Here is a 20,079-nt window from a genome sequence, read left to right as displayed (position 1 = left end):
GTGTGATATCAAAGAACTGTTAACAACTGTTATCATTATTATACAATTACAGCCAATTTAACTTGGATGGGAAAATTACTTGTCTCAATTTTAAGGACTGTACAACTATTCAGAAGCATTTGAAGCTGTTCAACGTAGAGAATTCTGAATGTTCACAACTCTCCCGAAAATCCTGCTTATCTCAGTCTTACATTGATGCTCTCTCACTCTGAAGCCGTGCCTTTGTTCTAGGTAATTAAGGGCCTGGGTCCAAAAAACATCAACTGTGTATTCCTCTCCATAGATGCTGCCTGACTCACGGGGTTCCTCTATTATTTTGACCAGTTTGCAGGAGCACGAGAAGCAGCGTCAATTTCTCCCAGGTTCGTGGCTGAAGATTAAAAAAGCACAATGCTTCGCGACAGTTTTCGGAGTTGGACTGCACTCAGTGAACGGGATTCATTAGAAAAGGCAAGTAAGTATGAGGCGGGGCAAGCAAGGCGGCCATTATGTGAGTGGGCGGCTTTGGCTCATCAGACTTGGGGAAGTATGTGGTAAGTGTCTTCTTTATTCTTCATTCCTCATCTGTTAGGGCCGTTGGTGTCGTGAGAATGGCTCCAGGGGGCTGGGTTTTGTTCTGAGTGTGAGATGTGGCAATTCTGTGAGACGCCCAGCATCCTGGAGAGCTACCTCTGCACCAAGCTGCAGCTCCTTGGAGATGATGATAAGGAACTGGAGCTGCAGCCCGATTACCATTGGCTCATACGGGAGACCGAGGAAGAGAAAGATAGGAGCTCCAGGGAGGTGCTCACCCTTGGCTTACAGGAGGTAGGTAACTGGGCGACTCTCAGGAGAAGGAAGGGAAATGGGCGGTCAGTGCAGAGTACCCCTGTCGCTGTTCTGCTCAATAAGTACACAATCGTGGATACTATTGAAGAGAACACACTACCAGGACAGAACCAGAGACCAGGTCTCTGGCACTGAGGTTGGTGCTGTGGCTCAGTAAATAAGAGAGGCGACAAGGACTGCAGTAGCGATAGGAGATTCCACAGTCAGAGGAATAGAGATGAGAATCTGTGGAAGCGATAGAGACACCTGGATGGCATGTTGCCTCCCAGGTGCCAGGGTCAGGTCCGCAGGATGCTGAAGGTGGGGGCGGGGTGTGAGCAACCAGAAGTCTTGGTACCAGTGACATAGCTAGGAAAGGTGAGGAGGTCCTGAAGAGAAATTTTAGAGAACGTGGTAGAAAGCTGAACAGCGGGATCTCTAGGGCAGTATTCCCTGGATTGCGCCTGTGCCACACACAAGTGAGGGTAAGAACAGGATGATTTGGCAGATGAATGTGTGGCTGAGGAACTGGTGCGGAGGGGCTCAGATTTCTGGATCATTGGGTTCTCTTCTGGGGAAGGTATGACCTGTACAAAAGGGACAGATTACATCTGAACCCGAAGGGGACCAAAATCCTTGTGGGCAGGTTTGCTGGAGCTGTTCGGGAGGATTTAAACTAATTTGGCAGGGGAATGAAACCCGGAGTGATAGGGTTGAGGATGGGGTAGTTGGCTTACAAACAGGAGCAATGTGTGGTGAGACTGCTAGCAAGGAGAGACTGGTGACAGAGCAAAATTGCAGACAATGGGGTGAGCTGAAACTCAAAGGTGGGACAAAAATCAAACAAGCTGATGAATACAGGACTGATGTGTTGTATTTGAATGCACACAGTATACAGATTAAGGTAGATTAACTTGTAGCATGGTTACAGATTGGCATGTATGATGTTGTGGGAATCACTGAACCATAACTGAATGATGATTATAGCTGGGACATTAAAGTCGAAAGTATCGAAAGGACAGACAGGTAGGCTGAGGCGGTGGGGTGGCTCTGTTGGTAAAAAGTGAAATCAAATCATTAGAAAAAGGTGACATAGGATCAAAAGGTGTAGATTCATTATGGGTAGGGTTAAACTGCTAAGATTTAAAACCCTGTTGAGAGTTATATACAGACTTCCAAACAGTAGCAAATTACAATGTAAGATAGAAAATGGATATCAAAAGGGCAAAGTTACGATGGTCATAGGGGATTTCAATCTGCAGGTAAATTGAGAAAATTAGAATGACTGTGGACATCGAGAGAATTTGTAGAATGCTTACAAGATGGCTTTTTAGAGTGGCTTGTGGTTGAGCCCACTGGGGGAATCAACTATTCTGGATTGGGAATTGTGCAATGAACTGGATTTGATTAGGGAGCTTAAGGTAATGGAACCCTTAGGAGAGGAGGAATATAATATGAAAGAATTTACCCTACAACTTGAGGGGAAGAAACTAAACTCAGATTTATCAGCATTACAGTGGAGTAAAAGGAATTACAGAGGAATGAGAGAGGAGTTGGCCAAAATTGATTGGAAAAGAACACTGGCAGGGATGATAGAGCAGCAATGGCTGGAACTTTTGAGTGCAATTTGGAAGGCATGGGGTAGATACATCCTGAGGAAGTAGTATTACAAAAGCAGGATGTTGTAACCATGGTTGACAAGTCAAAACCAACATAAAACCAAAGAGGGTATATAATAGCACAAAAATTAGTGGGAAGTTAGAGGATTGGGGGGCTTTTAAAAACTAACAGAAGACAACTTAAAAAAAAAGTACAGGAGGAAAAGATGGAATACAAAGGTAATCTAGCCAATAATATTAAAGCAGATACTAAACTTTTTTTCCAATACACAAAGTGCAAAAGAGAGTTGGAAGTAGATATTGGACCACCAGAAAAGGATGCTGGAGAGGTAGTAGTGAGGGACAAGGAAATGGCAGATGAACGGAATAAGTATTTTGCATCAGTTTTCACTGTGGAAGACACCAGCAGTATGCAGGAGTGTCAGGGGTGAAGTGAGTGAAGTTACCATTACTGGGGAGAAGGTGCTTGGGAAAGTGAAAGGTCTGAAGGTAGGCAAGTCACCTGGACAAGATGGTCTACACTCCAGGGTTCTGAAAGACATGGCACAAGAGATTGTGGAGACATTGGTAATAATCTTTCAAGAATCAATGGATTTTTAAATGGTTCTGGAGGACTTGAATACAGTCGGCCCTCCTTATCTGCGGGGGATTGGTTCTGGGACCCCTCGCGGATACCAAAAAACGCGGATGCTCAAGTCCCTTATTCAACCTGTTTTGGTGCAGTGGACTTTAGGACCCAGCAAAACCCCTGACCTTATTTAACCTGTGTCAGAGCGGTGGTCTTTAGGAACCGGCAAAGCTCTGAATCCGCAGTGTTCACAAAAATAATCACAATCATGATTGAAAATAAAGTGGAAATAATAAAGCAATCGGAAAGAGGTGAAACATCATCGGTCATTGGAAAAGCGTTAGGCTACAGTCTGTCAACGATCGGAACAATTTTAAAGGATAAAGTGAGAAAGGCCCTGCCCCAATGAAAGCTACAATTATTACTAAGCAACACAGTGGTTTAATTATTGAAATACATACATTTAAGTGTTTTATATGCATAAAGGTAAAATATATACTATTTTCTAAGACAAACGTTTGACTAACTGACGCTAAATAATACTAGATGTAGCTGTTCCGACTTTCCTAGTAAGAGAACTTCTGATTTTTTTCGATCCCAATCCACAATAACCTACACACATCCTCCCATATACTTTAAATCATCTCTACATTACTTATAATACAAAGTAAATGTTATGTAAATAGTTGTTATACTGCATTGTTTAGGGAATAATGACAAGAAAAAAAGTCTGTACATACTCGAACAACAAGTGATGGAAGAACACTTCTGGGTTTTCTCGATTCGCGGTTGGTTAAATTCGCGCATGTGGAACTCGCGGATAAAGAGGGCCGACTGTATTGCAAATGTAACCCCACACTTCAAGGGAGGGAGACAGAAGAAAGGAAATTATAAACTAGTTAGTTTGACCTCTGAGGTTGGAAAGATGTTGGATTTCAACTGGTATGGGTGTGGTTTCGGGGTGCTTGGAGACACTTGATAAAATAAGCCAAAGGCAGCATAATTTCCTCAAGGGAGTATCTTGCCTGAAAAATCTGTTGCAAAAAGATTCAATTCAATTCAAACAAATAACAAACAGGTTAGACGAAGGAGAATCACTTGAAGGTGTGTACTTGGATTTTCAGAAGGCCCACACATGAGGCTGCTTAATAAGTTCAGATCCACAGCATTACAGCAGATATACTAGCATAGATAGAGCATTGGCTGAATGGCAGAAAGCAAAGGGTGGGAATAAAGGGAGTCTTTTCTGGTTGGCTGCCGGTGACTAGTGGTGTTCTGCAGGGGTCTTGTTGGGATTGCTTTCTCTTTTACATTATACGTCAATGATCTGGATGACAGAATTGTTGGCTTTGTGGCCAAGTTTATGGACTTGGTAGAGGGACAGGTCGTGTTGAGAAAACAGAAAGACGACAGAAGGACTTGGATTAGAAGAATGGGCAAAGGAGTTGCAGATGGAAGAGTGTAGGAAAGTGTATGACCATGCACTTTGATAGAGAAAATTCATAAATGTAAGGTGCAAAGGGACTTGGGAATCCTTGTGCTGGATTCCCTAAAGGTTAAGTTGCAGTTTGAGTCAGTGGTGAGGCAGGCAAATGTGATGTTAGCATTCTTTTCAAGACAATAGAAAAGCAAGGTTGACTATTTACAAGACACTGGTGAGGCCTCACATGGAGTTCTGCAAGCAGTTTTGGGCCCCAATCTAAAAGATGTGCTGTTAGTGAAGAGGGTTCAAAGGAGGTTCACAAGAATCATTCCAGGATTGAAAGGGTTATCACGAGGAGCAGTTGATAGCTCTGGGCCTCTACCCACTGGAATTCAGAAGAATGATAGGGGATCTCACTGAAACCCATCAAATGTTGAAAGGCCTAGATAGAGTGGATGTGGAGAGAATGTTTTCTTGTGTGGGAGGGTCCAAGACCAGAGGACATAGCCTCGTAATAGAGTAAGGTAGATTTAGAACGGAGATGAGGAAGAATTTCTTTAGCCAGAGAGTGGTAAATCTGTGGAATTTGTTGCCACAGGTGGCTGTAGAGACTACATCCTTGGGTATAGTCATTGCAGAGGTTGATAGAATCATGATCAGTCAGGGCATGAAGAGATAAGGGGAGCAGACAGGAGAATGGGGTTGTGAGGGAAATGGCAGAGCAGACTCAATGGGTTGAACGGTGCAAGCCACTCCTATATCTTAGTGATAAATTCAATTGGGGGAAACAGTCTTTTTATCTTTTTGACAAGCCCCCTGAAGACCTTAAATAAAAACAAATTCCAGCGGCAATCCGCAGGACAGACAGCATCTGTGAAAAACCAAAGGGATTGGCTTTCTGTATCAAAGTTCATCAAACCCTGAAATATTAAGCAGGACACTCAAAATGCTGGAGGAACTGAGCAGGTCAGGCAGCACCTATGGAAACGAATGATGACATTTCTGGATGAGACCCTTCTTCAGGACTTCCCAAATATCAGTTTGTTTTCTCTTTCCACAAGTGCTATCCGATTTGTTGAGGTTTACTGGCATCTTTTGTTTTATTTCAGATTTTCTGCATCTGCATTGTTTATACTCCTCAGTTGAACTACACGAGTTCTCCTCAACTCCAAGTGATTAAACACCCAGTTTGATCACTCTTCCCCTCATCTCATCGAAAGTATTGACTTTTAAAAAATATAGTCTCCTTTAAAACAAAATTATCAAGCTTATACCCAAACCCCAGAGAAATCACTGTCAGTTTTGAAGTAGATCACAAACATGGTGTCAGCCTTTTCACATTGGGAGGGAAAACATCTAATTCTAGTCACTGCCAATGCATCGTCTCTCCCAGGAAACGTGCAGATGAAACAGTTTGCTTTGATCACTTGCCTCTCCAGATTTTCAGCAGCAAGACTCAGCTAGGGCTAGGAAATGAGAGGCTATCTCATTACAAAATAGAAACTGAGGGGGTCTACATGGCTGTGATCTTGTTTTTAAGTGTTAGCAGTTTGAATACTAATAACTTCAGAACTTCCAGAAATCCGGAACATTTAATTTGCCAGTTCGCTCTGGTGGTGGATTTCACAAGGCATGTGTGTTGGGATCTTCCTGTGTGACCTTTGGGAAATCACCTCTTGTATCCTGATGTAGGACATACATGATAGAGCACACGAGACCCCGATCAGTTTCAAAGTGGATTGTGGGGCTGCAAAAAGAAAACAAAGGGGAAAGCAAGTTTCTTTCTCACCTTACCTGTTTTGTTTTACTTTAACATTTTAAATTTATTTTAGCTTGCCTCTTAATACTTCTTAAACTATACAGTTAATTTAAATATTTTTAAATGTTTTGGAAGGACTGAAATTTAGAAAATATTAAAAAGCTGGAGAAAGGGCTCTGCCAGCTGTCAAGGCTTGCAATAGTGTTTTGGGGCCAGGATTCCTCATCATTAAAGCTGTCAGCTCAACTGCCACTCAGCCAGCTGGGGTCAGGGATGCTTCAGGCCAGCAAGGCAGCTGTCCCACATTTGGACGAGAAAAGAGACTGTGGGCAGTAAGAATTCGACTAATCCTTCCACTAGCTTGAGATTGTAGAATTGTGACTCAGGGTCTCGAAATATGGGTTTGATCATTTTAGATGGAGGGAAATGTCTTAATTAACACATCAGCAAATCTTCAGAAACTTCTGCGGAGAGTTGTGGAAATTTGTGTATGTTTACAACAGAACTGACTTTCACTATTTCAAGGGAAGATGAGCTGTGTAAGTAGATAATATTACTGAGCAGCCAACAAGTTTCAAATGGTCAAATAGATGGCTGAGGCTGCAGTCACGTTCAGTCTCAGATGGTAGCAAAAGAGGGTGTGAAATTAATAGCTTCCAACCCATGGTTGCAGGACATCCTGATTGTTTTGTTCTTGCTGATACTTAACTAGTGTTATCTAACATTGGACGTTAAACATTTAACAAGGCAAACTTTGTGTATTGGAATAGGTGGAAGATGGAGGACAAAGGGAAAAGAAATCACAGTTCCTGAACAATTAACAATAGAATCACAAGTAACAATCGGTTTCTATTACTATCACTATCTTCATTTCTTATAAAACTAATGTAGCATTTACCCATATTAAAAAGGAATCTTTTTGCTGTTTTGTTACATATGGAAACTGCTATTGGGAAAAGTTAATTGGAAATTTATCAGTAATACAAGCTGGCACAATTTAAATCTACAATTTCAATGTAGATGCTAATAAGCAAGTCAAAGCTAAACATTATTACTAAGACCATCAGGCATTACCACCCAACCACAGATTATTCTGCACATCTGAATAACTTTGCAAACCCCCTTCAAAGGTTTCAAAAGGTACATTAATGTCAGAGAGATGTATACAATATATATCCTGAAATGCTTTTTCTTTGCAACCATCCATGAAAACAGCAGTGCCCCGCAAAAAATGAATGACAGTTAAATGTTAGAACCCCAAAGTCCCCCCCCAGCTCCCCCTCCCACACATAAGCGGCAGCAAAGCAACAATACCCCCTCCCCACCAGCAAAAAGAGAGCATCGGCACCCACCACTGAGCACTCAAGAGTGCAACAGAGCAACAGCAAAGACACAGACTTAATCTTCCTAGTATTGTTGGTGCAGAAATTCACAAATTATTTGAGAGCCATAGGCAAAACCTTCCCTTACCTATTCGCACAATTTAATTTCAGCTCCAAGCTTGCAACATAAATAAACTGCTTCAATCATTCTTTTCTTATACCTCAAAGTTACATTTCTAAAACTTCCCCAATACCAATCCATTTGTTGTAATTTACAAAATTCAACACAGTACACCACAAAAGAGCTTTTAAACAAATGTGTAAATACATACAGTTTTGCGTGGGTCGGCACGTTTGTACAAAGTGGAAATAAGACTTCATTTCCCCTTCAGAAATCCGGACAACATGACAAGGCAAGGCCTCAATCACATGATCATGTTGGCAATATTGGTAGGTCATTAATACCTCCCAGAGTTTACATCCTTGCTTATTGTGACCATTTGAGGGAAATGCTCACAATCCTTCACAGGCATCCGATTTCTCACTACCTTACCCAAGGTCAGGTATTATACTAGAAATCTCACCGACAGCTTATTGGTTAGTGCTGCGGGGATAATTAGCTGTTCTCCTGCATACTTCTATCTCTTTCTAAAAGATTAGAGCCATATGTCGTTATAAGCCATTTTTTTCCCCCACAAGAAGTTTTGCAAGTTATTTATGGTCAATTTGGACTTCAATATTGAGCTATTTCACAATTCTAAGCATATAATTCATTGATAAAATGTAACTACATTAAAATATTTTAACCAATTTAAATTCAGATGTCGATTTATCATTACTAAGTGCTTGAATTATCAAATGCCATCACTTTGGACTTATAAAAAGCATATTCAAATTTTATTAAAGTGTTATCCATCACTAATACTTGCAAAGCCAATAGATTTTTAACAAACGTATACTGTCAAAATTGAAGCTTTGTTAATCAAGCTGAACGAAAGTAATTAAAAAACGTAGAGTGATTTTGACAATGTAAAATAGTGAATGCTTCCACATTATTTTTGGCTCCCCTTTCTGAATTGTAATCTGCTGTGCCACTATTCCAACAGCTGCTTATCAGACAACACAGATGGCCAGCTTCCTGCTAATACAGATGGCACTTTAATACAATCTTATCGCTCGTAGATTAAAACTACCTGAAAATAAGGATACAATTCCTTGGCTTTTCCCTATAATTTAATTTCATTGGCATATTCACAAATTATTTCAATTTCATCTTCCAATATTTTAGAATCACCAAAATCTTTCCTCGTGTTATGCGAAGTACTGAGGAAAACAAAGGGTCATTAGATTAAAGTATTAAGATAAGCCTCTTTGGTTTACTAGGACAGCTTTTCATCTCTGCTGTAGGTGGCAGTGCAACCATTTCTTACAGGAATGAATGTTGGTGGGATGGGACAGCAGATGAATTTGATAGTGCATTGGTTATTTAGGTTCGTAGTCATATTTTAATCTCATGACATGATTCCAATCTCTCTTCAGCATTCAAGAGAACACACACACAGAAATATCACTCTAGGGTATTGCAAGATTCATTCCATTATCTTCAATACATTGACTAACATCAGCATCATATTTCTAAGTGCACATCTCTAAAGAAAATATCAATTTATGCCAACTGGTTTTGCTCTCCAAAAGCACTTGATTCATAAAACTGGGCATTCATTTGTTGTAATCCACCGTGTCTATAACATTTGCCTTTAACATCCAGTTGCCTTTAACATTTATATTGTATCAATGTGGCATCAATTTTTTCCTGCCAGCAATACATCTGAAAGGTTTATGTACTTTACCCAGCCTCTCCAGTAACGGGACAGACCTACAGAACCTTGGCAGAAGCTGCACAATCTTCAACAGGTCCATGAGCAGGAACTACTGCACTTTGAAATATGCCAATCTGAAAAATAAATTAGTTGTGGGCAGGCTCTTGCATTGGAGGCCAGCTAGGTTTGGGCAGACCAAAGTACAGTACATCCTTCTGAGTGGATGATCTCACAGTGGCAGTAGGTGTTTGTCTCAATAGGGCTCTGGAGGAACAGCTCAGGAGGAACATAGAGCACAGAGGTTTCTGTCATTTAGGTGTGAACCTCAACAAAAGCCACTGCATTTCTTTAAGAGCACTTTGGCAAATGCACACTCCGGGAAGGAGACATAAATTGGTCTCATCCTCACTGCACTCTCAAGGGCAAATTATGAGGGTGACAACACACTGGCTCTGTGTAAAAACTCTGATAAGGAGGATCCTTCTCAACGCTAGTACGTATTAACAGATAAGTAAATACACTGAAATAGGGATTAGACCAAAAAAGAAATTGAAGGAATTTGGTATCTTTTGGAGTTTATAATGGTGTCAAAGGTTTGCAATGATACTGCGGGCCACCCTCTCAAGTAAAACCAAATGTTCAAAGCAATCAATTCAGTGAAATGCGCTTGCAGTTTTAGAAATTAATTAGCACTGTTGCTATTCTTCTTTATAATAGATTATTAGAAAAAGTTATGTTCAGATAATTAATAACAATCTGTGAAATCCAGACAAAACATAATATTTAAATTTATCTGTGTCTTAAATCAAAAGAAGGTGGAGCTTAGGAGGATTAATGGTGCCTAACGGCGACTCCTTTGCTTGCATCTTCGGAAGCAGCTCTATTTCCATCTTTAATATCTGTTTTTCCTCTTTCAGGATTCTTTTGAAGACCCTGACCTGGAGTTGCACTTTGACTAGGGCTCTTTGCAGGAATGGGACCGGCTCTCGGGGTTTCATAACTGGCCGTTGTTCCAGGTGCCAAGGACGCAGCCCAACAGCTCCACTCACCTTCGGAGGACCGAGACCTCGTGGCTCTGGAGGCGGTGGGATCGAAAGTCAGTGTCCGAGCAGAAGACTGGTGTGTCGTGGCAGATGCAAGATCTCTGGGCACCGAGCTCGGAAAAAGCAGCGCAATGGACCTTTAACATCGTAAACCTGCGAGTTGTTTGTTATATCTCCCCTCTCGCTGTGAAATGGAGACACCTCTCTCTCCCTTATTGGGGGGAGAGAGAGCCTGTGGTATGTCGAATGCCGGGTGACAAATGTAGTCTTTGGAGTACTTGGGCAAGTCTGTGTCTTTTGCTCACGCTTGAGTGCTCCGTGGTGGGTGCCAAGGTTTCTTTTTGCCGGTTGAGGAAGGGGGAATAGTTGCTTGCTGCCGCTTACACGCGGGAGGGGGGGAGCTGGGGGGGGAACTTTGGGGTTCTAACATTTAACTGTCATTCATTCTTTGGGGCACTCCTCTGTTTTTGTGCATGGTTGTGTATTGTATACATTTCTCTGACATTAAATGTACCTTTGAAATCTTTGAAATGAGGAAACTCATAAGCCAAGTTCCTATGCCCAGCTTTCTTTAAAGGAATTGCCAAAACTAACAGATGAACAATTCTCAGAAGGGAATTAACAAGCCAACTTTCTTCTGTCTGGGAAACATGTAGGTGGCCTGATCTAGAATATCAAACTTGCCTCCACATAATTTCTGGTTGGTCAAAACCATGATCAAATCAAAAGGACAGAATCATGTATCTAATCAATCTTTTGTATGATCTTTGCAAAGATATTTAACAAGCTATTTCAAGGTATAACAGATAGCAAAATAATATGAGCAGCCTTGTGCATGATTTGGAAACAGATGCCTCTGTCAGCATTATAGTGCATAAAATATGTTTCTGATTGATGGTCTGAATTATTCATCATCTCCAGCATTTACATGTTATTAGTTAACTATTTCAGCCCAAGCGGCTTTATCCAAATGTAGTCCATGCATAGTAGCAGAACTGGTTTGTTCTTCCAGTGCAGCCCTTTGGGATTAGTTTCTTTTTGAAAATAACTTTTACATTAATACAGAACCCAAAGAAATGATGGTGACATTAGTTTAAATTTATATCTGTCATTGTGAGTTTAGAACAAATGTGTCATTCTTATCTCAGCTGCAGTTATGATCAAGTTTGAATTGCCAAACTAAGTACCAAACTATGATGGAAAACAGAATGACTCACTCAGTGGCACACTCATGCACCCACTCATGAGTGGGTAGCATCATTTTTGACAGAACTAATCAAGTTTCTAGGTCATATTGCCCACAGAACACGGAACAATACAGCACAGGAACAGGCCCTTCAGCTAATAATGTCTATCAAACACCATGTCAAATTAAACTACATCCCTGCACGTGATCCACATGTGCTTCCACCACTACCTCAGGCAGCCTGTTCCAGGTGCCAACGACTCTCTGCAAGAACAAATATTAACCTGCACATTCCCATTAAATTTTCCCCCTTTCGATTTAATTGCATCCCTCTAGTATCTGACATTTCTACGCTGGGGGGAGAATTCTGATTGTGTAATTCAGCCAAGAAATGAAATGTATTTAGAGGAGAATTAATTCACGATATCAAAACCCGCCGAGACAGCAAGGTGTACAAGGCCAGAACAAAAATCCCAGATGTAGTGCTGAGTTCATGTTCCAGAACTAGCTGTGTGTTCCGGAATAGCCTTCCCCATTGACAGAGTAGAAAACTGCCCAGTCCTATCCACAAGGATCAAAGCAATTCCTATCCAGCTAATTAGTGATGGATGAGGGTTGAGATATCACAAGTTAACAGCTCAGAGAAAATGGGGTAAGCAATGCTGTGGAGAGTGGGCACAGGCCTGAAGGATGAACTCAAGTTATTGTCTTATCTAGCTGTGTCCAGCTACATCGGATCCCTTACAATATTGTCCCGTGTTACTTCAAAATGAAGAATATCATCCATTGTGACCGATGTGGAAGATGTTTCACAGGTACAAGGATGACTCACAGTCTGAAGTGCTTAGTCAAAATTCCCTCCCTCCCCCCCAAAAAAAAAACCACAAGCAGCTGGGAGATGGTCATTATTACTCTTCATCCTGTAAAACATAGGGTTTTTAACTGCAATAATTCTGCAAAATAAAACACGGTATTTCTGGGCAACATTAGGTGTACTTAACTGCAGTGGTTGTACCAACCTGTTCATGGTTGATTATTTTTATTTCCAGCCATTCCCCAACCTGAAAAGGGAATGGATGCAAAGGAACTTCTGTGTATTAGATTGAATTTCTAGTGGCTGATGACACGATATTGCAGATCACCATTCACTTCAGCACTTCGCAAGTGTAGATGCATTCTCCATCCCCCCAAGAATGTAGCAACATCTCATCATCATTTTGCAGCATTTTAGAAATTTGGGTGAAGGAAAAAAAAACTGATAATGATGGCACATCTAACCTGCTTTCTGCAACTAGATAGGCTTTAAACAATTCTGCAGTCTTTTCAGGAAATTCAATGCTGGGGAAATCAGAAGAGCACGAAAACCATACAGCCTTTCAGTCCATGATGGCTCTGTTAACCATTATAATAATTTAAATTGCACTTAATCCAAATCCTGCAATTCCCAGCTTGTTCATTTGCCTATCTAGATGCCATCTAAACATGACTTGGATGTAGAGTATACCCACTTAATATCCTATAGAGGAGTACGCCTCTTCTAGCAGCATGTTCCAGGCATGCTGTGTTTAAAATAAAGCTTGCAGAGTAAATCTCCTTTGAACGTTTGCCCTCTCACCTTAAAGCTTTTTCCATCCTGGGAAAAAGACCGTTTACCCTATCTATGCTTCTCATGATCTTACACAATTCTATCAAACCTCCATTGCTACTTCAAGTGCCGGGTTTTAGATTTTACAGAAAGGACAGGGAGGGAGGCAGAAGAGGCGGGGGCGTGGCACTGTTGATCACAGATAGTGTCACAGCTGCAGAAAAGGTGGACGTCATGGAGGGATTGTCTACAGAGTCTCTGTGGGTGGAGGTTAGGAACAGGAAGGGGTCAATAACTCTACTGGGTGTTCTGTTTTTTTTAAATAGGCCACCCAATAGTAACAGGGATAATTGAGGAGCAGATAGGGAAACAGATCCTGGAAAGGTGTAATAATAAGAGTTGTTGTGATGGGAGATTTTAATTTCCCAAATATTGATTGGCATCTCCCTAGAGCAAGGGATTTAGATGGGGTGGGGTTTGTTAGGTGTGTTCAGGAAGGTTTCTTGACACAATATGTAGATAAGCCTACAAGAGGAGAGGCTGCACTTGATTTGGTATTGGGAAATGAACCTGGTCAGGTGTCAGATCTCTCAGTGGGAGAGCATATTAGAGATAGTGATCATAATTCTATCTCCTTTACAATAGCATTGGAGAAGGATAGGAACAGACAAGTTTGAAAAGCGTTTAATTGGCGTAAGGGGAATTATGAGGTTATCAGGCAGGAAATTGGAAGCTTAAATTGAGAACAGATGTTCTCAGGGAAAAGTACAGAAGAAATGTGGCAAATGTTCAGGGGATATTTGTGTGGAGTTCTGCATAGGTATGTTCCAACAAGACAGGGAAGTTATGGTAGGGTACATGAACCATGGTGTACAAAGGCTGTATAAATCTAGTCAAGGAGAAAAGAAAAGCTTGCAAAAGGTTCAGAGAGCTAGGTAATGTTAGAGATCTAGAAGATTATAAAAGGAAATTAGGAAAGCCAGAAGGGGCCATGAGAAGGGTTTGGCAGGCAGGATTAAGGAAAAACCCCAAGGCATTCTGTTAAGAGCAAGAGAATAAGACATGAGAGAATAGGACCTATCAAGTGTGACAGTGGAAAAATGTGTATGGAACCAGAGGAGATGGCAGAGGTACTTAATGTTTAAAAATCAATTCAAGTTTGCCCAAGATTTTCTTATAGTTAATACTCTCCAATAAAATCTATATCATCATGAACCTCTTGTAAAGCTCCCCAAAACTTCCGCATCCTTCTTGTAATGTGGCGCACGATACTCCAATATGGTCTAGCCAATGTTTTATATTGTTGCAACATGACTTTCCAACTTACATACTCAGCACCTAACTGATGGAAGAAACTATGCCACACTCCTCCTTTATCACTGGCGTTGCTGCTTTCAAGGACCGATAGGCTTGCAACCCAAGACTGCTTGGTATATCAACACTCCTAAGGGTCCTTCCATTTATTAAATAATTTACACTTAAATTAGACTTCCCAAAGTGCAGCAAGTCAAACATATCCATAATACACTCAATCTGCCATTTCCCTGCCAACATTTCCAACTGGTCTATATTTTGTTGAATCCTTTGGCAATTTTCCTCACTATACACAACTCTGCCGATGTTTATGTAAACTTATTAATTATCCCATCTACATTTTTTGTCCAAATAATTTACTTAAATGCATTACAAACAAATGTAACAGCACTGATCCCTGCAGAACACCACTGGTCACAAAACTGCAGTCAGAATAATAGTCCTCTTTTGTATTCTATGGCCAAGCCAATTTTGAATCCTATCTACCAAGTTTCCAAAGATCCCATATCCCTTAATCTTTTTTTTGGTTAATCTACCAAAAGGGATCTTTTCAAAAGATTTACTTAAGTCCATGTACACAATACTCACTGCCCTACCCTCATCACCCATCTTCATCACCTTCTTTAAATGCTTTTAATACTTTTCTAGATGCAAGTATATTCTATCACTAAGAATCTTCTCCAATAATTTCAAGGCTCAACAGCTGATAATTCCCTAGTTTGTCTCTACTGTCTTTCTTAAACAGGAATTCATTGGCTATTCTGAAGTTTTTTTTGGCACCTTGCCTGCAGCTAAAGAGGACACAAAGATCTGTCAGACCCAGAAATTTTTTCATTTGCCTCTCTCAACAACTTGACCCAACAAGTTCCCAAGATATCTTAATGCTCTCCAATAGCCGCTCTTTGATATAGACATGTCATATAACATCAGCATACCGCATCTTGAGCTTGCTATCGTCCATGTCCTTCTCCTGCCTCTACAAGGTCCTGGAGCCACTGCAATTTGCCCATCACCACAATAGGTCTACGGCAGATGTAATCTCTATGGCTCTTCACAGCTTTAGATTACATGGACAATACAAACACCTCTGGCAGGTTGCTGTTCACTAACTGTAGCTCAGCATTTAACACCATCATTTCCACAGTCCTGATTGATAGGCAACAAACCTGGGCCTCCACATCTCTCTCTCAACTGGAAGACCACAATCTGTGTGGATTGGTGACAATATCTCCTTCTCGCTGACTATCCATACTGGCACACCTCAGGTATGTGTGTTTAGCCCACTGCTCTACTCCCTCTATAACCATGACTGTGTGGCTGGGTATAGCTCAAATGCCATCTACAAATTTGCTGATTATACAACCATTGCTGGTAGAATCTCAGATGATGACAAGAGGGCGTACAGGAGCGAGATATACCGGCTAGTTGAGTGGTGTCACAGCAACAACCTTGTGCTCAATATTAGTAAGATGGAAGAGCCGATTGTGGACTTCAGGAAGAGTAAGACAAGGGGACATGCACAATCCTCAGAGGGATCAGAAGTGGAGAGAGTGAGTAACTTCAAGTTCCTGGGCGTCAAGATCTCTGAGGATCTAATCTGGTTGCAACATATTGATACAGCTATAAAAGGCGGCAAGATAGCGGCTTTGTTTCATTAGGAGTTTGAAGAGGTTTGTCACCTAAAACACTCAGAAACTCCTCTAGATGTATCGTGGAGAGCATTCTGACAGGCTGCACCACTGTCCAGTTGGGGGGGGGGGTTGTCTGGGGGTGGGCTAGTGCACAGGACCGAAAGAAGCTACAGAAAGTTATAAAATTAGTCAGCTTCACCTTGGGCGCTAGCCTCCATTGTATCCAAGACACCTTCAAGGAGCCATGCCTAGGAAAGACGGTGTCCATTATTAAGGACCCCCCATCACCCAGGACATGCCCTCTTCTTAATGTTACCACCAGGTAGGAGGTACAGAAGCCTAAAGGCACACACTCAGTGATTCAGAAACAGCTTCTTCCCCTCTGCCATCCAAATCCTAAATGAACATTGAACCCATGAACACTACCTCAATTTTTTAATATATTATTTGTTTTTGTACTGTTTTTAATTGACTTATATATTTACTATAATTGATCTACTTCATTATTTTCTTTCTATATTATCTTGTATTGCATTGTACTGCTGCTGAGTTAACAAATTTCATGAAATAATAAAACCAATTCTGATCATTATTGCTACTGGTTCATTGATAATCTCTAGACAACATTTTCATGGCATTCAAGAGAATTTTGTTAGATTATCCCCAATTTGGGCGCACACTCTCAGAAAAGTCTGCCTCCAATTCTAACAATATTTTAAAATTTCTCTCAGAAAATTAATTTTTAGATACTACTTTAAAAATTCATCCAGGACATGAAAATTAATCACCTGCTCAAGCACTATTTTAAAAGTGCTATGATAAATATTTCACCTCCATCAAGTCTAACCATGGAGAGGACATCTTTCCATGATTAATCAAAGGATAAATTTTGTAAGCTTTCTGGTAAAAGTAACATAAAGAGGCAACTGTGAAAACTGTAGAGGCCTCCAATTGATTTTCATTGGCAAGTGGATTATTATCTCACTTTATATCAAGTTATTCTCGTTGCATTATCACTTCAGGTAACAAAATGCAGTTATTAACCACTTTATAAGGTACACCTGTACACGTACTTGTTAATGCAAATATTTAAATCAGCCAATCATGTGGCAGCAACAGAGTAGTGCAAAAGAGGGGAAAAGTACTGAGGTAGTGTACAGGGGTTCATTGTCCATTCAGAAATCTGATGGCAGAGGGGATAAAGGTGTACCTGAAATGGAGTTAGTGTGTGTCTTCAGGCTCCTGTATCTTTTTCTTGATGGTAGTAATGAGAGGAGGGCATTCCTCGGGTGATGGAGACCCTTAATGAATAATGCCTCTTTTTTGAGGGTGTCCAGGATGCTGGGGCGGCGAGTGCCATGATAGAGCTGGCAGAGTTTACAACTTTCTGTGAACAATGGCCCCTCCATGCCAGATGTTGACCAACCAGTTAGAATACTCTCCATGGTACATCTGTGGAAATTTGAGCATCTTTGGTGACATACCAATTCTGCTCAAACCTCCTAATGAAATATAGCTGCTGTAGTATCTTTTCTTTGTAATTGTGTCAATACATGTTGGGCCCAGGATAGAACTTCAGAGATGTTGACATCGAGGAACGCGAAACTGCTCACCCTTTCCACAACTGATCCATCAACAAGAACTGGTGTGTGTTCTCTCAACTTGCTCTTCCTGAAGTCCACAGTCAATTTCCTGGCACTTACGGATGTTGAGTACAAGATTGTTGCTGTGACACCACCCAACCAGCAGATCTATCTTGCTCCTGTATTTGCTGTAGGCCTATTGTGGCAGTAGGCAAATTGCAGTGGGTCCAAGTGCTTGCTTAGGCAGGAGTTGATTCTAGCCATGACCAACCTCTCAAAGCACTTCATCACCGTAAGTGAGTGTCACTGGACAACAGTCATTGGGGCAGCTCACCCTGCTCTTCTTGGGCACATATGATTGTTATTCAGTAGTGAAAGACTGAAGATGTCCTTGAACACTCATGTCAGTTAGCTGATACAAGCGTAAAAGATGCAGACATGGTCATGGGGTTCAGTTGTGCAGACCAAACATCAGAATGGGGAAAGAAATGTGATCTATGTGACTTTGACAGTGGAATGATTGTTGGTGCCAGACGGAATGGCTTGAGTATCTCAAAAAAATGCTGATCTCCTGGGGTTTTCCACACACAGACCACAGAGTTTACAAAGAATAGTGCAAAAAAAAACATAAACAGAAGACAGCCAGTGAGCGGCAGTCCTGTGGGCAAAAATGCCTTGTTAATGAAAGATGTCAGAGGAGAATGCCAGTTTGGTTCATTGACAGGAAGACAACAATGGTGTGCAGAAAAGCATCTCTGAATGCACAACACGTTGGACCTTGAAGTGAATGGGCCACAGCAGCAGAAGACCAAAACAGGTACAACTCCTGTACCTGAAAGTGGCATCTGAGTGTTTATTTAAAAATACTTTTTCCTTAGAAAAATTCCTCGAACCCAAACAGGCATTTTTATGTGAAAGTGCATTGCAACATTTAGTTAACTTCCAAATACATGCATTCTCAGTGAAGTGGCTCAATTGCAATTAAACAACAAAGATCCCTTATTGTCTCTTTATTGGCCAAGGATATTAAAGCTAGATAAAAATATCGAAATGTGAAATTACTTCTGTCATGTTCAAGCCCGATTTTGGCACCCAATCTGCTTTTACTTCCACCAACAAAGTGAAGATCACACTGATGCACCAAAAGCAATACACTCATTTGGAGGAAGAGTAGGGAAATGTCTGCATCTCCTGTGAGCCCTTCTTAAATGGCAGGAAGTAGCAAAAGGGTTTGTACTGTAGTCCTACTGTTGCGTGGAATAACGCTGTTAAAGGGGGAGTGGCTGGTGGAAGTGGTGAATGAGGAAATTGCAGAGGGAACTTTTCTCATTGGAATGCTGAAAGGGGAGGTGAAGGTGTGCAGACAGTGGAATTCTGATGAAGGTGAAAGAAGCTATGGAGGATAATCCAAGGAACGGAAGGGTTTCCGTATGAGGAACGTCTGGCAGCTCTTGGGCTGTATTCCCTGAAGTTCAGGAGAATGGGGGGGGGGGGGGATCTCATAGAAACATTCCATATGTTAAAAAAGGCTGAACAGATTAGAGTTAGCAAAGTTAGTTCCCATGGTAAAGGATTCTAGGACAAGAGGGCACAACTTCAGGATTGAAGGACGTCCTTTTAGAACTGAAATACGGAGAAATTACTTTAGTCAGAGGGTGGAAAATCTGTGGAGGTCAAGTCACTAGGTGTATTTAAGGCAGAGATAGATGGATAGGTTCTTGATTAGACAAGGGAAAGGGTATGAGATGAAGGCAGGGGAGTGGGGATGACTGGAAGAATTGGATCAGCCCATGATTGAATAGTGGGGCAGACTCGATGGGCCAAATGGCCTACTTCCACTCCTCTATCCTATGGAATATGGAAGTTGGTGTGGTAAAAGTCGAGGACCAGTGATGAGAGAGCTGAAAGTAGATGGGGACTGGTCAGCCCTTTCCAGAAGAAAACACCCTCAGTGTAAACAGGTTCTACACTGTTAATGTCATGACCTTTAAACAGTGTTAATGTACAGAAAGATCCTGGGATTCATGTCCATAGCTCCATGGAAGTGGTACACAGATGGATAGGATGGCGGAAAAGGCTCACGGCACACTTAAAGTCATTAGTCAAGCAGTTGAGTTCAAAGTTCAGAAAGTTATGTTGTAGCTTTGTAAAACTCTAGATAGGCCAGGTCTAGAGTTCTTGTTGCCCAATATAGGAAGGATGTCAAGGTTTTGGAGAAGGAACGGAAGAGGCTTACCAGGATGCTGTTGGATTGGAGGGCATGTGCTCAAGGCAAGGTTAGACAAATTGGAGTTGCTTTTTTCTGGAGCAGTGGAGGCTGAGGGGAGAGCTGATAAAGGTTTATAAGATTATGAGAGGCATTGATAAGAGTGAACATACAATCTTTTCCCAGGTTTGAAATGTCTAATACAGTCGGCCC

At 41.3% G+C, this 20,079-nt stretch overlaps 1 protein-coding gene and 1 long non-coding RNA gene across 6 annotated transcripts in view; one reads left to right on the top strand and one right to left on the bottom strand.

The window, feature by feature from the left end:
* The window catches only part of mcf2l2 (MCF.2 cell line derived transforming sequence-like 2), a 331,126-nt gene that overhangs the window by 272,617 nt on the left and 38,430 nt on the right, over positions 1 to 20,079 (bottom strand). The gene's annotated exons all lie outside the window — the stretch shown is intronic.
* Positions 69 to 10,735, top strand: LOC140724295 (uncharacterized). The gene is made up of 3 exons (XR_012098085.1): positions 69 to 231; positions 325 to 454; positions 10,236 to 10,735. It is a non-coding gene; the product is annotated as an uncharacterized lncRNA (long non-coding RNA).

The sequence above is a fragment of the Hemitrygon akajei genome, chromosome 3 (genome assembly GCF_048418815.1).
Source record: "Hemitrygon akajei chromosome 3, sHemAka1.3, whole genome shotgun sequence".
NCBI classification, from domain to species: Eukaryota; Metazoa; Chordata; class Chondrichthyes; order Myliobatiformes; family Dasyatidae; genus Hemitrygon; species Hemitrygon akajei.
Note: the sequence above shows the minus strand (reverse complement) of the source record. Positions and strands in the feature narration are given on the sequence as shown.